Below are 22,125 nucleotides of genomic sequence, written 5' to 3' on the forward strand. Positions count from 1 at the left end.
CGGAAACGGGGGCGGGGGAAGACAGTATGCCGCTGGATAGTCAGGGCACCCTCCTGTCTATTTCTCAGCGCGTACAGGAGGAGGAGGAGGAGCATGAGGAGGATGAGGAGGAGGGGGAAGAGACAGCTTGGGCCGCTGCTGACGGTACACCGGCTGATTGCCTGTCATCCTTTCAGCGTGTATGGCCTGAGGAGGAGGAGGAGGAGGAGGAGGAGGAGGATCCTGAAAGTGATCTTCCTAGTGAAGACAGCCATGTGTTGCGTACAGGTACCCTGGCACACATGGCTGACTTCATGTTAGGATGCCTTTCTCGTGACCCTCGCGTTGCACGCATTCTGGCCACGACGGATTACTGGGTGTACACACTGCTCGATCCACGGTATAAGGAGAACCTGCCCACTCTGATTCCCGAAGAGGAAAGGGGTTCGAGAGTGTTGCTATACCACAGGACCCTTGCGGACAAGCTGATGGTAAAATTCCCAGCCGACAGCGCTCGTGGCAGAAGGCGCAGTACCGAGGGCAAGGTAGCAGGGGATGTGCGTAGATCGAGCAGCATGTACATCCCAGGCAGTGCAACAGTCTTTAAGGGCCTGGCCAGCTTTATGGCTCCCCACCAAGACTGTGTCACCGCTCCCCAGTCACGGCTGAGTCGGCGGGAGCACTGTAAAAGGATGGTGAGGGAGTACGTAGCGGATCGCACGACCATCCTTGGTGACGCCTCTGCCCCCTACAACTACTGGGTGTCGAAGCTGGACACGTGGCCTGAACTAGCGCTGTATGTCCTGGAGGTGCTTGCTTGTCCTGCGGCTAGCGTCTTGTCGGAGAGGGTGTTTAGTGCGGCTGGGGGAATCATCACAGATAAGCGTAGCCGCTTGTCAACCGACAGTGCCGACAGGCTAACACTCATCAAGATGAACAAAGGCTGGATTTCGCCAGACTTCTGTTCTCCACCAGCGGACAGCAGCGATACGTAAGCAATACGTAGGCTGCACCCGCGGATGGAAGCTACGTTCTCTCTCACCATCCAAAACGGGGACATTTCTGCTTCATCAATCTGTGTCTAATATTCCTCCTCCTCCTCCTGCTTCTCCTCCTGAAACCTCACGTAATCACGCTGAACGGGCAATTTTTCTTAGGGCCACAAGGCTCACTCAAATAATTTTTCTGAACAATTTTTATAAGTTTCAATGCTCTTAAAAGCGTTGGAACTTTAACTTGAACCAATTTTTCGTTACACTGGGCTGCCTCCAGGCCTAGTTACCACTTAAGCCACATTAACCAAAGCGATTAATGGGTTTCACCTGCCCTCTTGGCTGGCCATGGCCAATTTTTGGGATGTACATTAGTACTGTTGATACAGCAATTTTTGTGGGCCCTCGCCTACAGTGTAATCAAATTAATTTTTAGCCCACCTGCATTACAGCTGACGTTACCTCAGCTGTGTTGGGCAATGCAATGGGATATTTTTATGTACCGCCGGTGGGTTCCAGGGAGCCACCCATGCTGTAGGTGCACACGGAGTTTTTAATACATGTGTCCACTTCTAAAGAACCCCAGTCTGACTGGGGCATGCAGTGTGGGCCGAAGCCCACCTGTATTACGCACGACATTACTACCTCAGCTGTGTTGGGCAATGCAATGGGATATTTCTATGTACCGCCGGTGGCTTCCTGGCACCCACCCAGGCAGTGGGTCCACAGGGAGTTTAACCTACATGTGTCCACTTCTAAAGAACCCCAGTCTGACTGGGGCATGCAGTGTGGGCCGAAGCCCACCTGCATTAAGCACGACATTACTACCTCAGTTGTGCTGGGCAATGCAATGGGATATTTTTATGTACCGCCGGTGGGTTCCAGGGAGCCACCCATGCTGTGGGTCGACAGGGACTTCACAATAGGGAGTTGTACCTGCCTGTGTCTATGAATTAAAAAGCCCGGTCTGACTGGGGCATGCAGACACCTTGACAGAATGAATAGTGTGTGGCACATAGGTTCCCCATTGCTATGCCCACGTGTGCAGCTCCTGATGGCGGTGGCACAGGATTCTATTTCTCATTGCTTCTGTACAGCATTGTGGGCTATCGATCCGCCACTTTTAAAGAGGGTCGCTGACTAGCCGTGCCAACCTCTGCAGTGTGTGCCTGCGGTCCCTCGTCATGGCAGACGCAATTCTAAATAGACATGAGCGTGGTGTGGCATGAGGGCAGCTGAAGGCTGCCCAGGGACACTTTGGTGTGCGCTGTGGGGGGGAGGGGGGGCGGTTGGGCAGCATGTAACCCAGGAGAAGTGTCAGTGGAGTGTCATGCAGGCAGTGATTGTGCTTTGTTGGAGGTAGTGTGGTGCTTAGCAAAGGTATGCCATGCTAATGAGGGCTTTTCAGAAGTAAAAGTTGTTGGGAGGGGGGGGGGGAACTCTTGCCGGTATTGTGGCTTAATAGTGGGACCTGTGAACTTGAGATGCAGCCCAACATGTAGCCCCTCGCCTGCCCTATCCGTTGCTGTGTTGTTCCCATCACTTTCTTGAATTGCCCAGATTTTCACACATGAAAACCTTAGCGAGCATCGGCGAAATACAAAAATGCTCTGGTCGCCCATTGACTTCAATGGGGTTCGTTGTTCGAAACGAACCCTCGAACATCGCGGGAAGTTCGTTCCGAATAACGAACACCCGAACATTTTGGTGTTCGCTCATCTGTAATCAAGACCCCTTAGCTAATTTATCCAGGGGTGTACTGGGCATTCTGACGCTACATTTTTATTTTTTAAAACAATTATAATGTGAGTGAATTATAAATGTGATTTCATTTTTTTCACCAAATTTGACACTTTTAGGAAAGTTTTTTTTGTTTCATGCAGGAAAAACTGGGGAGATGCACCCCAAATATTATAGCACTAGTTTTTCTGTCTTCAGCAATACCCCCGTTGTAGCCCCAATCTTCTTAGAGGGCGCATGGCTAGGCCTATAGTGTATGGAGCACCCGTTTGATTTTAGTGCGCAACTGAATAATTTACAGGCCCCATTGCACACTAGTAGAGATAATAAACTGCCAAAATAATAAAATGCCCCTCACAAGTGACCCAATTTTGACATCAGGACCCCTTAGCTAATTTATCTAGGGGTGTACTGGGCATTCTGACGCTACATTTTTATTTTTTAAAATAATTATAATGTGAGTGAAATATAAATGTGATTTCATTTTTTTCACCAAATTTGACACTTTTAGGAAAGTTTTTTTTTGTTTCAAGTAGGAAAAACTGGGGAGACGGACTAATAAAAGTAAAACTGATTCCTTAAAAAGACCCCCCCACCCCCACCCACCCACACCCCCTTTTGGTGTTTTTTTATATGTGAAATAAAATTAATAATGTAAAACTGTATGGTAAATTTCAAAGCAGGGGTAATTACAAAGGCCAGGGTGGGATGGGCACGTGGGACAATAAAAACGCGTATCTCTCCTCCTCCCTTGCTTAGTGCAGACGCGACACTTTTTTGGGGGGTATTTTTTGCTCGCAGTCTCGGGGATGGGATTCATAAAATGACGCTCCATTAGCCTCCGCACCTCCTCCGATTGCAATGCGTCTTGTGGTGCGGTAGTCCCAAATAAAAGATTTTCTACGAGCTCCTCCTGAAACTGGAGGAAGCTCAGTGTGCCCCCAGACGTTTTATAAATTACGTGAGCGTTATACGTAGCCATCTGTATAAGGTAGATGGCTACCTTCTTGTACCAAGCTCTCGTTTTACGTTTTACAAGGTAGGGCTGTATAGCTTGGTCTAGCAGATCAACGCCCCCCATGAATTTATTATGATCTGTGACGCAGACTGGTTTAATTTTCTCCGCTGCAGCCCCCCTCTCCATAACTGTAACGGAGGTTTCTGCGTGCACAGTGGACAGCATAAAGACGTCCTTTCTGTCACGCCATTTTACTGCCAGAAAGGGGTCATAGGCCAGTGCGTAAAAGGCGCCTTTGTCGACACGCCTGGAAACAAGGGGTTGTGGGAATCCTACCCTATTTTTACGAATAGTTCCGCAGGCCCCTGTACCTGCGGCGTGTAACGCTTTAAAAAGGGGGATGCTCGTATAATAGTTGTCAGTATATATGTGGTACCCCTTATTTAAAAAAGGGCCCACGAGCTCCCACACAATTTTCCCGTTGACGCCAATGTCTTCAGGGCAGTTGGGGGGGTTTAATTGGCGATCCCTGCCCTCATAAATAAAAAAGTCGCAAGTATAACCTGTGGCGCTCTCACAGATTTTGTACAGCTTTACGCCGTATCTTGCGCGCTTTGAGGGAATAAACTGGCGGAAAGATAAACGCCCTTTGAAACTCATCAGCGATTCATCCACCGCCAGATTTTTTTGGGGGTATAAATGTTTTTAAAGGCGTCCCTTAAGAACGATATAAGGGGCCTTAATTTGCCCAGTCTGTCATACGCCTGTCACTTCTCGGGGGGATTTGCGTATTATTCGCAAAATGAAGAAAATGCAGAATGTTTTCGTATCTGCGTCGGGGCATTATCGACGCAAATACGGGCGTCGCGTGAATGGCGCTCGTGGACCAATAGGACTGTATTGATGACTTTTTTACGAGTCCCATTAGTAAAATAAGTCCCAAAAATTTTTTTAGCTCAGGGACATCTATGGCGGTCCACATCACGGAATAAAGTGACGTGGGGTGCGTGCTCACGTATTGTCCAGCGTATATATTTGTCTGCTGGACAATTAACTGCAGCACATCGTCAGTAATGAATAAATTAAAAAAATGATACGGGGTGAAATTTGCGACGTCCAGATTAACGCCTGGAGCCGCTAAAAATTCTGGGATGCGGGACGCAAACAAACTTGCGGCACACCACACAGTGGCGGGCGCCGCATAACTTGGCCCTGCTGCCCCAACAACTTCCTCTACCTCCATAGTGCTGGAGGCAGAGTTTTCACTCTCAAAAAAAAACCTCCTCCGACTCGCTGGTAGCATCGCTACCGGAGCTTGACGCAGCGAGCAGCGTGTATGCTTGCTCGGTGGTGTAGCGCCTACGCTCCATTTTATTTAAAAAATTTTTAATGGGGGTAAAAAAAAAAAAAAATTGCCCCCAAAAAAGTGGACAGGGATAAAGTAGGGTAATTGGGGTATAAGGGAAGGTGAAGGCGGGAAATAACGTTTTTATTTTCTTTTTTTAACTCGCTGTATGGCACACGATTTTTCTCAGCTATCTCTCTCCTGTCACAAATCGCTCTGAATGACAGGGGAGAGATACGCCAGACTGATCGTGTGCCATATTTATTAAACAAATGACATGGGTGGCAGTGATAGGTTTATCACAGCCACCCATGTCAGCAGGGACCAATTACTTTGGTCCCTGCAAGTTACTATGCCTAAGGCAACTTTTGCCTTAGGCTCTACTGTGCATGTGCCGCCATTTTGTTCGGCGCATGCGCAGTAGAGGGTAATGCCCTGTGTTTTGGGGGGGGCTTTTGGGGACCTTGGGGGAGCATTTTCATCTCCCCCCATGGATCGGATCCATGAGGGGAGATGAAACTACAACTTTTTTAGACTTTTTTCAACTTTTTTTTGATCGCCGGTATCCGCGATCGCATGCCCGGGAACCGCACTCCGTGGTACCCGGAGACAGGGGATTTTCAAATTTCACGACGCTTCGGCGCTTCTGCGCATGCGCCCCCATTTTCCCCTTGGCGCGCATGCGCAGAAGCCCATGGCGGCTCCAGATCACCGGAGACATCGTGGAGGATGGAGGTGAGTATTTTCAGCTGACCTCATGGATCCGATCCATGAGGGCAGCTGAAACATTTACTTTTTTTAAAACTTTTTTCACTTTTTCGCGATCGCCATTATCCATTGGATAATGACGGTCGCGGTACCGGGGACCGCTCGCCGCAGTCCCCACTGACATCTCCTGCCTCCCGGCTACCTACAGGAGCCGGGAGCCAGGAGATTTTAAATTTCCCGCGCCGCCGGGCCTTCTGCGCATGCGACTGACGTAATGCCGCCTGGCGCGCATGAGCAGAAGGACGGCTGCGGGGCCCAGAGCATCGGGACAGCAGGGAGCAGTGCGGCGGACCTCGGTAAGTAGTTTCAGCTAATCCGATGGATCCGATCCATCAGGGCAGCTGAATATGTCACCTTTTTTGCAGTGTTGTTTACTTTTTTGCGATCGGCGCTATCCATTGGATAGCGCCGATCGCAATGCCGGGGGGGGGGGGGGGGTCCGCACAGCCCGGGATGACAGCTCCATGCTGACGGCTATCTGCGGACACCGACAGCATGGAGCTGTCACGTCCACAGCCCGAGGGGCTTTATTCTCTGCAGGACACATGTTTTTAGGTCCTCAGAGAATAAAGCCCACTTCGGGAGGACGTAAAAACACTAGGGGCTGGTCGTTAAGGGGTTATAATCCCCTCTGTCATTCAGCTGAGAGCTGCCCCTGATTGGTCCCTGCGCTGAGCCAATCAGAGGCAGCACTCACTCACCCATTCATGAACTCATGAATGGGTGAGTGAGAGCTGCCTCTGATTGGTGAGGCTGTGACCAATCAGAGGCAGCTCATTCAGCAGGCGGGGATTTTAAATCCCCACCTGCTGAATACTACAGAAAGCAGTTCAGGAGAACTGCCGGCCAGACGCGGCTGAACTCCGGCTGCAGCGGAAAGGTGAGTATATAATTTTTCTTATTTTTACACATTTTAGGATGATTTTCATATATTCGGGAAGGGCTTATATTTTTAAGCCCTTCCCGAAAATTCATTCCGCGCTCGCCGGCAGCCCATTGCTTTCAATGGAGCCGGCTGTATTGCCGGCTCCATTAAATTCAATGGGCTAACATCGTTCTTCTCTGCCACAGCTGTAACAGCTGTGGCAGAGGAGAATGATCTTTATGCTGACAGTGCGGGGGGGGGGGTGTCTCACTCTTGCTACTATTGTGGCTTAATAGTGAGACCTCAGAGCCCGAAATGCAGCCCTGCATGTTGCTCCTCGCCTGCCCTATCCATTTCTGTGTTTTTATATGACTTTGGTGATTTGCTAAGATTTTCACAAATGAAAACCTTAGCGGAGCACCAGTCATATACAAAAATGCTCGAGTCACCCATTGACTTCAATGGGGTTCGTTACTCGAAACGAACTCTCGAGCATCACTGAATGTTCGACTCGAGTAACGAGCACTCGAGCATTTTGGTGCTCGCTCATCTCTACTCACAAGTCTAATAAAAAATGATCAAGTAAGCTTCATTCAGGGTCAACAGGTCCTGAATGGGATCGGGTGTTTAATATATGTCACAGCTATCTAGTGGAGGCCTATGGATCCTTTTGATTTAAGCATCAGGAGCCTTCCCAACATCAAAACTGAAGAATACATCATAGGGAGATCTTATAGAATACAGCAACATGAGACTTTAGATACAGAAGCATGTATACCACTCAACCTACATCCATACTGCCTTCAATAATTCAACTTGGGTCATCCACACTGCTTGGGGTGTAATGGACAACTCTCTGTTTTTCAAGCAAAACTTCAACAAATTTTAGGAAATACATCTGGCAAATTCTGTATCAGTAAAACGTTTTACTTATTAACAAACTTTATAAAGCATGCTGCTATCCAACAGGTCTAGATACACAGAGCTCACATGTTTTAAACACTTGGCTAAAATTGTTATGCAATTTTGGGTGGTTATCTGAAAATGTTAAACGGTATTCACTTTAAACCTCTGGATGCAAATCTGAACACAACTTAGAAGGCCTTAGTCAGACGGACGCTTTTTGCCACGATTTGCGCATGCACATGCGCCCGGCGATTTTATAAAACCATTGCTTTGCAATGGTATCGGACACATGAGCGCTTTTTATGCGCTCGTCCGATAAATTATAGAACAGAAATCGCAGATCGCACCTATCTGCGATCTGCGATTCCTGTTCTCTTCTCTATATGCGCTCAATGGGGCCGGCGGCAGCAGTGCCGACCCCATTGAGAACATATAGAAGACAAATCATTCTTCTCTGCCACAGCTGTAACAGCTGTGGAAGAGAAGAACGATGTTTGCCCATTGAATTCAATGGAGCCGGCAATACAGCCGACTCCATTGAAAGCAATGGGCTGCCGGCGTGCGCGGGATGAATTGTCGGGAAGGGCTTAAATATATAAGCCCTTCCCTGCAATTCATCCAGAAATGTGTTAAAATAAAAAATATATATATACTCACCTGCTCCCGGCAGTCTGACTCACACCCCCTTCACACCCACTGCAGGCCGACCGCACGGAACTCCGGCTGCCGGGAGCAGGTGAGTATATATATATTTTTTATTTTAACACATTTCTGGATGAATTGCAGGGAAGGGCTTATATATTTAAGCCCTTCCCGACAATTCATCCCGCGCACGCCGGCAGCCCATTGCTTTCAATGGAGTCGGCTGTATTGCCGGCTCCATTGAATTCAATGGGCAAACATCGTTCTTCTCTTCCACAGCTGTTACAGCTGTGGCAGAGAAGAAGGATTTGTCTTCTATATGTTCTCAATGGGGTCGGCGCTGGTGCCGCCGGCCCCATTGAGCGCATATAGAGAAGAGAACAGGAATCGCAGATCGCAGATAGGTGCGATCTGCGATTTCTGTTCTATAATTTATCGGACGAGCGCATAAAAAGCGCTCATGTGTCCGATACCATTGCAAAGCAATGGTTTTATAAAATCGCCGGACGCATGCGCATGCGCAAATCGCAGCAAAAAAACGCCCGTCTGACTAAGGCCTCAGTGATAGCACGTAATATTCATGTTGCAATACATGTCCTTTTCACACTGAACTCCCACTAATTTATATTGAAACTGTCATGCACTACTGTTTATGTAGACCTATCAATAACTTTATGAAACATTTAATGAAGCACTGAAAGAAGTTATTTTTGTGGCTCATTCCTGTGAAGCTATTAAAACATTCTATAAAATAAAAGAACTAGTTTGATATGTTCCTTCTCTTTGTAATTTATACTTTTGACATTGAGAATGGGCCTTTGAACATGAACCCTAAGGATTTTCATTAAAAGGCTAGATTCATGCACAGTGCAATACTAATGCAGTTTTTGATGTATATTTTTACGCCAGAGCCAGTAGTGGACTCAACATGGATAAAAATGTTTCCCTTCCCTTTGTCTTTTCTTTAGGATTCACAGCTGAATGCAAAGAAATAATAATAATAGAGGAAGCATAAACTGCTCCATTTAAACCCAGCCTGGATTGCCTTCTGCTCTATTACTGCTCACTATATGTCAGCACCATAGACAGTGATATGAGCAGACAGATCACAGAACAGTTGCAAGTTCATTTTACATATACATTGCAATATAACTGCGTAGCCTTTATTACTTAAGTGCTTACAAGAGATGGGATTATTAAATAATATATAGTATTGTGTGGGCGCACTGGCTCTATTTTATGCGGCATTTACTGTTATTTTAATCAGGGGAGAAATCTATGTAACAGTTTATGTGTAAGAGTCATTTTACTTTTATTCAGACTCGTTTGCTATTTAATAGATGCAGAAGATACGTTTGTGTTTTCTCTGGATAAAAAATATTCTCGTTATGCAGAGAACAGTCCACACAACTCACCGCAGCAAAGACTGTCAGGACATGAGATCTCGGTGTCCTTCGCAAGATCTCCGACTCTGAGTAAACCAGCGCTGTCAGCTGCATCAATGCAGCGGTTAGTGATCAGTGACATTAATACAGCAGGATTGATCTGCAATGGTTGTTCATTTATAGAAAAAGTTGTTTAAATTAGAAAACTTTTTTAGCACACAGACAGAACTTATGGAAAAAAAAGAACAGCAAAACAAGGTGTAAATGCTTTAAGCACCTTTGCAGTGATTTTTAAAAATGTTCTTTTTCTTCCTATGGGCTTAAACAGATGGGCGTGATTTTGTTCAGTTTTGCAGCAGTGATAATCATGGCGCAAAATGAGACATAACTTAACCATTGATTTCACAAGAGGGATAGCAAGACCTGTCTTCCCACTTTTTTTTTGAACTCACATGCTATAGAACGGAGTTTGAATAGTAAAAAAAAAAACTAAATCCAGTTTAGGCACAAACATGCTTCGTAGCAGAGAGCGTATTAGCCCATGCACCCATCTGTTTAAGCCCTAGATCCAAAATTAAGCAGATTACTAAATAGTTTTCATTAAAAATTTACTATCATTTTGATGCTCTTGAGTTTGTGTTCACATGGCTAGCTCTTGGGTATGAAGCAAATCCGACTGCACAATGCCCCAGCGTTGTTGGTTCCCACTGCTCATCCCCTTCTTTCAGTGTAAGGGCTTAAACAGATGGGTGCTACGAAGCCTATTAGCGCATGAACTGGGTTTTTGTTTGACTATTCAAACTCTGCGCTATTGCGCATGAGTTTGAAAAAAAGAGGGAAGATAGGTCCTGCCATATCTTTCTCGCACTTAGAAAAACTATCGCTTCTCGGGCGACAGTGAAAACGAAACCATTGAAATCAAATGAAATGTGTTTAAGACCTTAGAGATAGCATGTCAGACAGTGGAGAGAGAGGGAGGTATCCAAGTTTTTATAAAGGGCAAATAGCATGGGCTGTAGATATGAAGGAGGCACAAAAGCAGGGTGAAGCACATAGGCTGTCAGCGAATGGGAGAATAGATCTCTCCTGGCCTGTAGAGGAAAAAATCACTTCAGAACGAAGTTGGCCTGATACATGACAGCTAGTGAATACAGCAGTATTCTACACTCATGTAGGGACATTTACAAAGGGCTTTACATCAGAATTATGGTGTAGAAAAGTTGCAAATTGTGGCACACATCCCACTTGTGCAAAAAGTGTGCTAATTTTTGGCTTTCTGCACCACCCTTGACATGTTTATAAAAAAGTTGTCAGGCCTTGTCAGGAGGGGATGTGACAACCCCGAACTGACACATTTATGTATAATCTAATTATAAATGAATGAATTTATAGTTCTTAATAGAGAAGCATTTTGGATATTAAAATTATCAACTAGATACCCCAAAGGGTTAAATTATAAAAGTGACTTATTATATATTTATTAGATATTTTGTCAGCATGTATTGACTTGTATGCTATTAAGTCTCTATAGCAGTGATGGTGAACCTTTTAAAGACCGAGTGCCCAAACTTCAACCCAAAACCCACTTATTTATCGCAAAGTGTGAACACGTCAGGGGGCGGGGCTTATCACGGCGTATGATTTTACCCCCATAATCATAAAATGATGATAAAATGAAGCAAATTTCTGTGGAAAATTATGCAGCATTTCCGCTGCCAAAAAGCAGGCAAAACCTGCACCCTGTCTATTTTGAAGTGGCCCTGTCCATTTCTGCCACATGTAAACATGCACCAGCAGTAATAGTGACACCCCCCCAGTGATAACAGTGACATCCCACAGCGGCCCCCAGTATAATAGTGGCCCCCCCCACCCCCCTAGCCGTAATAGTGACCCCCTGCCTTAGCAGTAATAATAGTGACACTCCCCCCAGAGCGGCCCCCCAGCAGTAATAATAGTGACACCCCCCAGAGCGGCCCCCCAGCAGTAATAATAGTGACACCCCCCAGAGCGACCCCCCAGCAGTAATAATAGTGACATCCCCCAGAGCGGCCCCCTAGCAGTGATAATAGTGACACCCCCCAGAGCGACCCTCCAGCAGTAATAATAGTGACATCCCCCAGAGCGGCCCCCTAGCAGTGATAATAGTGACACCCCCCAGAGCGGCCCCCCCCAGCAGTGATAATAAGGACACCCTCAATGGCCCACAGCAGTAATAATATTGGCAACCCCCCAGAGCTGCCCTCCAGCAGTAATAATAGTGACACCCCCCAGAGCGGCCCCCTAGCAGTGATAATAGTGACACCCCCCAGAGCACCCCCCCCAGCAGTGATAATAAGGACACCCTCAATGGCCCCCAGCAGTAATAATAGTGACACCCCCCCAGAGCGGCCCCCTAGCAGTGATAATAGTGACACCCCCCAGAACGGACCCCCAGCAGTGATTATAGGGACACTCCCCAGCAGTTATAATAGTGACACCCCCCCAACAGTAATAATCCCTCCGCCCCCCCCCCCCTCTCCAAGACCCACGTACTTACCCCTCCTCCTCGTGGAAGCGCTGCTCCTCTTCTGCCTGATCGCTGGTGCACACTGAGTATGCTGCCAGACGCATATTAACTTTCTTCTTCCCCACTTCTGCCCTAATCAGCAATTCCAGCAACCAGATTGGTTGTTTGGTGAATCAATCAACCCTAACAACCAATCAGGTTGCTGTAATTGTTGATTAAGGCAGAAGTGGGGAAGAAAAAGCTAATATGCCTGCTGGACGCCTCCTCCCCCGACTCTCGCAGAACCAAGAAGGAGACATCGGGGGAGGGTAGAGGAGGATCCTGGCTGCACACTGACGTCACAGTGTGCGCCGGGATCAGCGCTGCTAGCAGTGCAGCTAAGTGTATCCCGGCATTCACAAGTGGTGAGCGTCAGATGGCAGCGCATGCCAGTAGGGAGGGCTCGGCGTGCCGCCTCTGGCACGCGTGCCATAGGTTTGCCACCACTGCTTTATAGAGTCCTGCCCTTATGTTAATTACATTGTTGTGATTGGTCCACATGGTTTTAAATTCAATCAGTTTTTCATTTTTTGTATGTTGTGTTCAAGAGCTAGTGTGTAGCTCGAAATCCGTAAATATTGTACTGTACTACCGTGTTTCCCCGAAAATAAGATCTACCCCAATAATAAGCCCTACCCTGCTTTTCAGGGAGAAAACTTGAAATATAAACCCTCCCCTGAAAATAAGTACTAGCTACACTAGGTGAAAAAAACAGCAATACTCACCTAGCCGCCTCCAGCAAGCAAGCGTTGTGATTGGATCGAGCGCCAGCGAATCAGAGGTGGCGCTCGATGAACCAATCACAGGCATTTAGTTATGTCATTCACTGAATGGCTGTGAATGATCGAGCGCCAGGTCTGATTGGCTTGCGCTTGATCTAATCACAGTGCTTGCTTCCTGGAGGCGGGGTATTCAAAGCCCCGTTACCCAGAAGAGTATCCTCTGTCTGTGCTGAAGATTACACTGCAGCCTGCCACAGCGCCGAGGAGACCAACGCGAGGGACCAAGACGCAGGCGGCTAGGTGAGTATGACACTCCCCAAAAATAAGAAACTGTGCCTCTTTTGGGGCAAAAATTAATAAAAGACAGTGTGTTATTTTGGGGGAAGCACGGTATGGACTTTTAACCCATGATGATATAATAAAGATTCTGTTTTTATGGAAGTGTTGGACTTTCCTCTTCCTTGTTGCATATGGATAATTTGCACCAGAAACTGGCATAAATTATACCAGGAATCTTTGCCAGCCCCTAGAAGGCATAGATATCTGTATTGACGCACGGAGGAGCTAAGATGTGACTAATATATGAAGAGATGTGCACCTTTTCATATATTATTTGCATTGTGCACTAGCGGAAATTAAAATAAGACTGGCATTTGAAAACTAGTCTTAGGAAATGTTCTCCCCATACCTCACATCCAACATGTTTTACATTCCCACGTGAGAAAAGTCTGAAATCAGAGGCAGGTTAAAAATTGCATAGTAGGGAGTTTGTAAATTAAGGAAAGTGTGGGTGATACTTCTCATTGTCGAGAAAACCACAGGGGAGAGCACTGCTAGACTATAGACAATATTATATATACTATGAAGTGCTATGCTCATTCACAGGGGCGTATTGTCACCGCATATTTCCTTGCGTAACACGCAGTAAATGAAGGCAATGAAAGTCTATGGACTTTTATTTTTCCATTCACACCTGCGTTGGAACTGCAAATGAACACTGTGTATAAAATGCAGGAAAAATTAATTGCAGCATGCAATTTATTTTTCTACGTTTCATATGCAGCCCTTGAAGGTCTGCGTATGAAAGACAGTCTATTTGCAGGCATTGCGAAGTGGCAGCATTTCAATACGTAGCTATATGCAGGTATGTCTGAAGACAGGGGTAATTACGGAGGCCCAGTTGGGATGGGCACATGGAGCAGGGATGGAGTGCCACCTTAGTAGCAGGGATGGGGTGTAAAAAGTGGCGTTCAGCAAGGCTTCATAAGCTTGCTGAGGTGCGGCGGTCTCAATCAGAAGGCGCTCAACGAGCTGCTCCTGGAACTGCAGGAAGCCGAGCGTTCCCGGGGGCTTCTTGTAAATTACATATTACATTTAGCGATTTGAATAGCGCCGGGTTCACATGGCCGTATGTGAATTCCGCTTGCAGAGGCCCACAGTGGATCCCAGCTGTGAGCCCGGCTGTGGCCCTATGTACAGCCGTGTAATGTACTGCGCATGGCTGCGTACTCACACAGGCCCTCATGCACAGTACACCTTTTCTTGTTTATATTTCCCCCACTGCCACTTAGCGATGACGCGGGTACCCGCAGCCCACACACAATATAGTTGCATATGGGGTGCTGATATATCTGCGACCATGGAGCACAATAGGCTCGATGTCACGGATATCCGCGGTAAAATAGAACATGCTGCGTTCTGTTTTCTGCAAGTGGATTGAGTCATTCCGACCCACTAATGTGAGCAGAATTGCAGAATTCAATGCATTTGATTGTTCAGCGTATTACCGCAAATTATACACATGCAGAATCGGCAATTTCTATCTGGTCATGTGAGCCCGACCTAAGGTAGATCATTACCTTTTGTAAATTTGGGGACCTTGGGTATGAAATTTCATCTTCCCTCACAGATACGATCTGTAAGGGGAGTTGAAATTTTAACTTTTTAAACTTTTTTTTTACACTTTTTAACTTTACATGATCAGCGTTATCCAATGGATAACAGTGATCATGTGACCGGAAACCGCAAACAGAGGTCCCCAGGGACATCTCCCTGCACTCGGCTATCTTTGACAGCCGAGTGCAAGGAGTTTTTAAATTTGCCGGCGCATGCGCAGGAGCCCACAGCAGGTGCAGATCGCCGCAGGACATCACGGAGGATGGGGTTGAGTATTTTCAGCTGCTTTCTTGGATCCAATCCATGAGGGCAGCTGGAAATTCAACTTTTTTAGACTTTTTTTTTTCACTTTTCAATGATCGCCATTATCTACTGGATAACCATGATCACAGGCCTAGGGACCAGTCACCGCGGTCCCTGTTGAAATCTCCTGCCTAACTACTGCCTAAGGTAGCTACCTTTAATAGCCGGGAGGCAGGACATTTCAAATTTCCCACGCCTCCTGGACTTTTGCGCAGACGGCTGGCGTAATGAAGTCTGGCGCGCATGCGCAGAAGACCGGCATCAGGTCCTAGGGAACCAGACCACCGTGGGACATCCTGGAGGACAGGGGTGAGTAGTTTCAGCTGCCCTCATGGATGCGATCTGTGAGGGGAGCTGAATCTTTAACTTTTTAAAAACTTTTTTACACTTTAATGTGATCGGCGCCTTCCATTGACCGGGGGGGGGGGGGGGGGGGGGATTCCCGTGGCCCTCCATGACAGCTCCAGGTTGCACACATCCACGGCCCACATAGCTAATCTAATGTGTATGGGGACCTCTAGTAGAAGGACCTGCATATGATGGTATGTTTTATGGTTTCAAGTCACATATCTTAAGATAAAAATGATAATTGCAGATTTCAGAGATCAATCTAAAGACACAGCACACTGGGGACTGCAACCTTTCTATAATGGGTTTTCAAATGTAATTACTTTTTGCAGAAGTGGAGACCTACATCATAATTTTCCATGATCACCTAATAATAATCTACTATATTTGATTTTGATAACTTCCTAACCTTATTATCCTAATTGATGTTGGTAAATGTCCAACTGTATTCATGACTAATTAGTAGTGCCATGCTTGTTAGGTAAAAGGACTAATCAGATAGAAAATGCCAAGACCAATCACTGGTAATATTAATATCCTGAATTTCAGGGTCTAATTGCAGTCATCTTGTCAGAAATAAGTATTCTAAATCAGAAATAGGTATTCAGTAAATGTTGTCTTGTTATGTTCTGCAAGTATCATTCTTATCTTCTTATAAGTCCCTGTTTAATGCCAAGGTTAGCAAACTTGCATTTGCAGTACCATCATTTTTGTTTTTCTTCAGAGCAATTAATTAATATTATACTTAGAGGGAAGACTGACTACCTTTTAACTTAGGTGTAGGCTTTCTCAAAGCCTTTATGTATACACCAATAAGCCATAACATCAAAGTCTACCTCTGGTTATAAACAACTCTCCATAAATCAATAGTACAAGCAAAGATAAGATACTCTGTAATATCTTTTACTACAGAGAAATGCTTCTTCTCCATTTACTAGACCTGTTCTCCTCCCTCTCCTGCACTGTTAACTCACTGAGAATTCACTGATAAATCAATACACCACAGGTGAGATGGATTTTCAGCATCATTGAAGTATTAGATTACAGCTGCTGCCAGGTCTATGGGGAGGGAATGGGGAGAGAAGCAGTTCTTGAAGGTGATATGTTAAAGCAAGAGAAAAGAGCAAACATAAAGAACCAAACAGTGATGGCTAAATGACCAGACCAGAACATTAAAAAAAAAAAACAGCAAGTATTGTACGGTGCTTCAGGTATGTAGTAGTTAGTATCTACCTAAGCATCAGATCACATAGGCGTATTCCTGTGGCGTAAAAGTGCCGGATGGCAAATATAGCGCTGGGCACTTTTATGCCGGGTGGCAAGGATAGTCATGGAACTATCTTTGTACCTGGAATACGTCATGCGCTGCATAGGCTCCTATGGGAGCCAATGACAGCGTCCGGAGAAGGGAGGTAGGAGGGAGTTTAGCAGCGTGACTGCTACACCCCCTCCCCCTTCTGTCCTACTCTCTCCTCCCCTATGGTTGTTTGCAATGGGAGTGGATGGGGCAGGACTAAGCTGGCTGCCGACAAGGGGAGGGACGGGTGCTTAGCTCTGCACCCCTCTCACCCACTCCCATTGCAAACAGCCAGAGGGAAGGAGAGGAGGTAAGCTGGTGAGGGGGAGGGAAGGGGAGGCAACGGCATTGCAGCCTCAGCATATATGCGCCAGGCCTGTACCTTATGAACGGGCGCACAAACGTTAGATTTGTGCACCTGTTCACACGTTTTTACGGCACCGGCGGGTGCACGTAAAAACACCTACACTTTTAGGAAAGAATCCTAAAGTGGCCTATGGAAAGTCAACCACTGAAGGAGCAAAAGGGCATATGTGTCTAAAGTTAATTTAGGAATGGGGGGAGCAAAGGCTAGCCCTTCTATTTGAACCACATAGAAGAGCTTCCATAGCACAAATGGATGAAAAAATGAATGCTGGCTACACGAAAAAAGGTGTAAAAACACACAGTGCATTGTAGACCAGTGAGAGTGCCCATGCTGACTTCTGTCCACTGCCAAATGCAGTTATAATGGGAATGTGAGCATCAGTACTAGACCATGGAGCACAAGAAAAAAGTGGTCTGGTCTAAAGAATCACAATGTTTGGGAAGCTGGGTGTTTATGTGTCACTTACTTAGGGAAGAGATGCACTATGGGAGGAAGGCGCTTGCCAGCTAAGACAGTGTGATTCTCTAAGCAATGTTCTGCTGAGGAATCTTGAGTCTAGACATTCATGTGGATGTTATTTTGGCATGTATCTAAACATTTTGAAGACCAAGTAAACCCCTTTATGGCAATGGTATTCCTTAATGATGGTGGCCTCTTTCAGTAGTATAACGCTTACTGCCACACTGCAAAAATTGCTCGGGAATAATTTTAGGAACATGACAAAAAGTTCAAGGTGTTGACTTCATATTCTACATACATCAATCCAATGTAGAATCTGTGGGATGTGCTGAAAAAACAAGGTTGATTTAGCAAACATCCTGCTGCAAGATACCAGAAGACGTCTTCAGAGGTCTTGTGCAGTCCATGCCTTGATGAGTCCAAGCTATTTTGGCAGCACAAAGGGAGGCCTACAAAATTTTACGTAGGTGATTTATACCCTTTGACTCTTACATGCCACATTGCTGAGTTTCCAATGAATATGACAACTGAGGCTATAACTCCTGGTGCCATAGTGGTTAGAACACAGTATTACTGAGAACCTCCACAAGCCTGGTAATGGGTTTGCATTACACAATATGTATATTGAAAATAGATTTTATCCTATCAGAATAATTAGAATAAATCATAAAGAACATAACACATTCAAATACAAAGTCATGAATGCATGGAAACAAGGGGCTTCTTCACTACCTTACGATTTGTTGTAAAATACATATTACTAACATTTTTAGTGCATTGTGGTAGTATAAACAGTAGCCATAATACTTTTGTTAACCTAGTGGCCAAAGGCGGTGAAAGAGTTAATGATAATAACCCTTTATGCAAATACTTAAAGATTTATTCTTCCTGCTGATTCAGCATATGCTCCAGTGCTCCTTGTCTGTCTTTGGTTACTTGGCTGCAGTGATTACATTACGTATACATGACATGACCGCAGCGCGGAACAGGGGGGAGCCCTCTCTCTCTCCCTCTCCCCCCCCACTCCCCGCTGCAACCCCCCACTCACCCACGGCGCCCCCCGAATCTTTTCGCCGGAGTATGGAAGTACTTGAAAATTACGGCGCTCGGGTGAAAAAGGGGCGTGGCCGAGTAGGTTCGCTCATCTCTATTCGCTGCGCATATGTGAACAAAATCAATGTGATTTTGTGTTTTTTTTGTGTGTGCAAGCATGCGGTGCATTTGTGCATACAATACATGTGGAAGCATGCAAATTTCACATGGAAAAGCACATTTCAGGGCCCTTTCACACGGGCGTAGGTGTATATACATTCGCAAGAGCATGATATGAGTGTACTGTGTATCTGCGAATTCTACTGCATTTTTCTGTGCTGCTTGGCCCGTTCACTCGCACCGTGATGGAGTTGGCTGAGCAGCCCAATTAGTCCCCACAGTAAGATTGTGCAGTTTAGTATGAATTTGTGCAGATGGGGTGCGGACTTGCCCACTCCTATAGACTCCCGTGGTACACAAAAATAAAGCATATTGCGTATAGTTTTGCGCACCCAAAAATATATGGCAAAACCGCTGAATATGAGGGATCCCATTGAAATCAATGGGTTCTGCTATCTGCGGTTTGCATGTGTGATTTTGCGTATGCAAAAACGCACGCAAAATTGCCCATCGGCAGGAGCCCTCAGTCCTGCAAACACGTGGCATATTTGTGATGCTGATATGCACTTTCAACGTAATTAGAAATGTCAAGCCGGTCATCCATAGAGTCAACGTGATACCAGAAAATGACATTTTTTAACTAGACAATTATATAACTTTTCAGCATTTCTCCTGATTTGCCATTAGTCAGAATGTCCTGGAACTGAGCACCTCTGTTTACATATCAAAGCAAAACAGAAACCTGATCATTACATTCCTTTTATTCTAATTGTCAATGTTTTGATGTTGGAGGACATTAAAAGAGTCTTCTCCTCGCTGTTATTGTTCTGTTGTGCTCCCCAAACATTTTAGTGCATGTCAGAAATAAATAGAAAATGTCAAGATGTTCATTTAAAGATTACGGTGATGAGCGATCCTATCTTGCTAAATGCATGCTGCAATAATAAATGGCGGGGCTGTTTAGTTGGACACAAGGATCTGTCATGCAGGAGAGGATATAACAAAAGCATGGTCTGAATTAAGAGCAGCTAGTGATATTTTTCGTTAGATAATGGCGAATCATAATAGATGCATGATAAACGTGGCCTTTCTTTTGTCAGCCGCTTATTCAGCTGTTGCTTTGGTAGCTCACTTAAAAGATCTGTAGAGTGCATGTTATTAGTCAATATTACTACCTTGCACGTATAGCAAGCTCCATTGTCACTTTTGTAATAATACAACTGAATAACGTGTCATTTATGAATCGTTTGTAAACACTTCAATGACTATTTATACTGGCTGCTGCAAACATACTTTGCTGATGCAGAACACTAATGTATACTCTGTATGGTTTGTATCACTGGCGTAACTATAGGGGATGTGGTTGCACCTGGGGCCAGGAGCCTTAGGGGGCCCATAAGGCCTCTCTTCTCCATATAGGGAGCCCAGTACTATGAATAAAGCATTATAGTTTGGGGCCCTGTACCAGGTTTTGCATTGGGGCCCGGGAGCTTCAAGTTACGCCTCTGGTTTGTATCCATATAGTCATAATACCTTTCTACTGTCTTTTCCAAAAAGCAGAAGACAGAAGAAAGGTGTTACAACTATAGGCTCAGACTATGCAGGGTTGGTTGGTGGTCAGTTGACATAGGCACTGCACACACAAAATGTTAAAACATTTTTAAGACTATTTGCAAAGTAACAAGGTGGTAAAGCAGTACACATCCTTTAATTTTTTTCTTTTAAAAATAAGAAAGCTTACGAAACGCTGTATTACTCCCGCAGATAGAGCTCTTGTCTATGCTACCTGGCTCAGTGTCTGCAATCAGAAAAGATCTGCTTAGTTTCTTTCTAACAACCGCACATTCAGTCATACCTAGATATTGGAAAACACAAAAGATCACGAAAACGGTTGAATGAATGAAGGAGGTTGACGAGTTGATGACTATGGAGGAGTTGTTGACCGAGAAGAGCGACAGACGTTAGAAGTTGATAAGCATCTGGAGTCCCTGGATACATTTCCAGAGCTCCCCAGAAAGGCGGAGATTGATTGGAAACTCACAGGCAGTTGTTTAGGGTTGGTACATTGGTGATTGAGGAGGGATAACTCTGCATGGTTATGGACTAATATCTCCCCCTTTATCTATCCTTATATTAAGTATTCCTCCTATCCCATTAATGTGTGTAAGGTGTGTGGATGTTCCCCCCCCCCCCCTCCCTCTCCCTATATTTTAATTTGGGTAGTCCTACTAGATTTTAATTTGGGTAGTCCTATATTTTAATTGGGTAGTCCTATATTTTAATTTGGTAGTCCTATATTTTAATTTGGGTAGTCCTATATTTTAATTCGGGTAGTCCTACTAGAAGCTAGAATATAGGAAAGCTCAGAGTAGGGTTTAGAGAAGTACAATTCTTGGTTCATTCAACGGAGGTTGAAATTGATTGAGATTTATCAGTCTAATGAGGAATTTTTCACCTTTGGTATCTAGTCAATACATTGGGTTCTGGCATGATAGGTGTTATGTTAAATGCTAGATATTGGAAATATCGTTTGTCAGGAAACTTGTCTATTGCTGTTTTTTTGGTTTTTTGTAATAAGAATTGATTAAGCATAAAACAAGGGAGTCAACTCATATCCATAATATATACAATGAATAGATAACAACTCAAAATCTTTTAAAGCTCTCTTTAGGCGGGTCTCGTGGGGCACTGTTTCTTCTTGCAGAGGGCATCATAAGGGTTTAGGGAGTCTTATAGGCCATGCAATGCTCCCTGGGAAAGACAGATGGAAAGATGGAAAAATGCCTCCACAGTGCTACCTATTGAAGGGTGCTACCCTATAAGTCAATGATGCCCTTTCAACAGACCTTGCAATGTTATTGAGGATGTAAGCTAAACCAGAGTCTTCCCCATAAGGAAAAGACACCCATCGACACACAGCTATTTCAGGGTTCTTAACGCAGTTTGTTATTCTTTTTGTATATAGTTACTGGGATAGATATCATACACGCTAAGTGATGATGTAGTTATAATCACTTTCAGTATAAACAGTAGCCTAAGCATAAACTCACTAACAGGGAAGGGAGAAGAGAAACTAGGGGCTCCTTCACGATCATTTTTTTTCAGTGTATTTACGGTAAACTCTTGCAAGAGCTTGCTCACATCAGCATCGGAAATTCAATTCAGTAAGTAGAATAAGGCACACAGCAGCAACTGAAGGCCAATCAAGGCCCCTGGTGTTTTATAGATCCCGTTCAGGACAAGGAGGGAAACAAATGCAAAGCCCGGCCAGGGTTTGATTCATGACCCAAATGACTGTCCAAATAAAGTATACGGTCCAGGTAGCATTAGATGAGTAAAAGTAAATTCTTAATTCCTCCATAAAAGTGATAACCAGCAATGTTTCGACCCGTCTAGTGGGTCTTTATCAACCATTTTGTGGGATTGGGTTGGGACTTGATGTCCTGTCCATCCATT

This window comes from Eleutherodactylus coqui, chromosome 2 (genome assembly GCF_035609145.1).
Source record: "Eleutherodactylus coqui strain aEleCoq1 chromosome 2, aEleCoq1.hap1, whole genome shotgun sequence".
NCBI classification, from domain to species: Eukaryota; Metazoa; Chordata; class Amphibia; order Anura; family Eleutherodactylidae; genus Eleutherodactylus; species Eleutherodactylus coqui.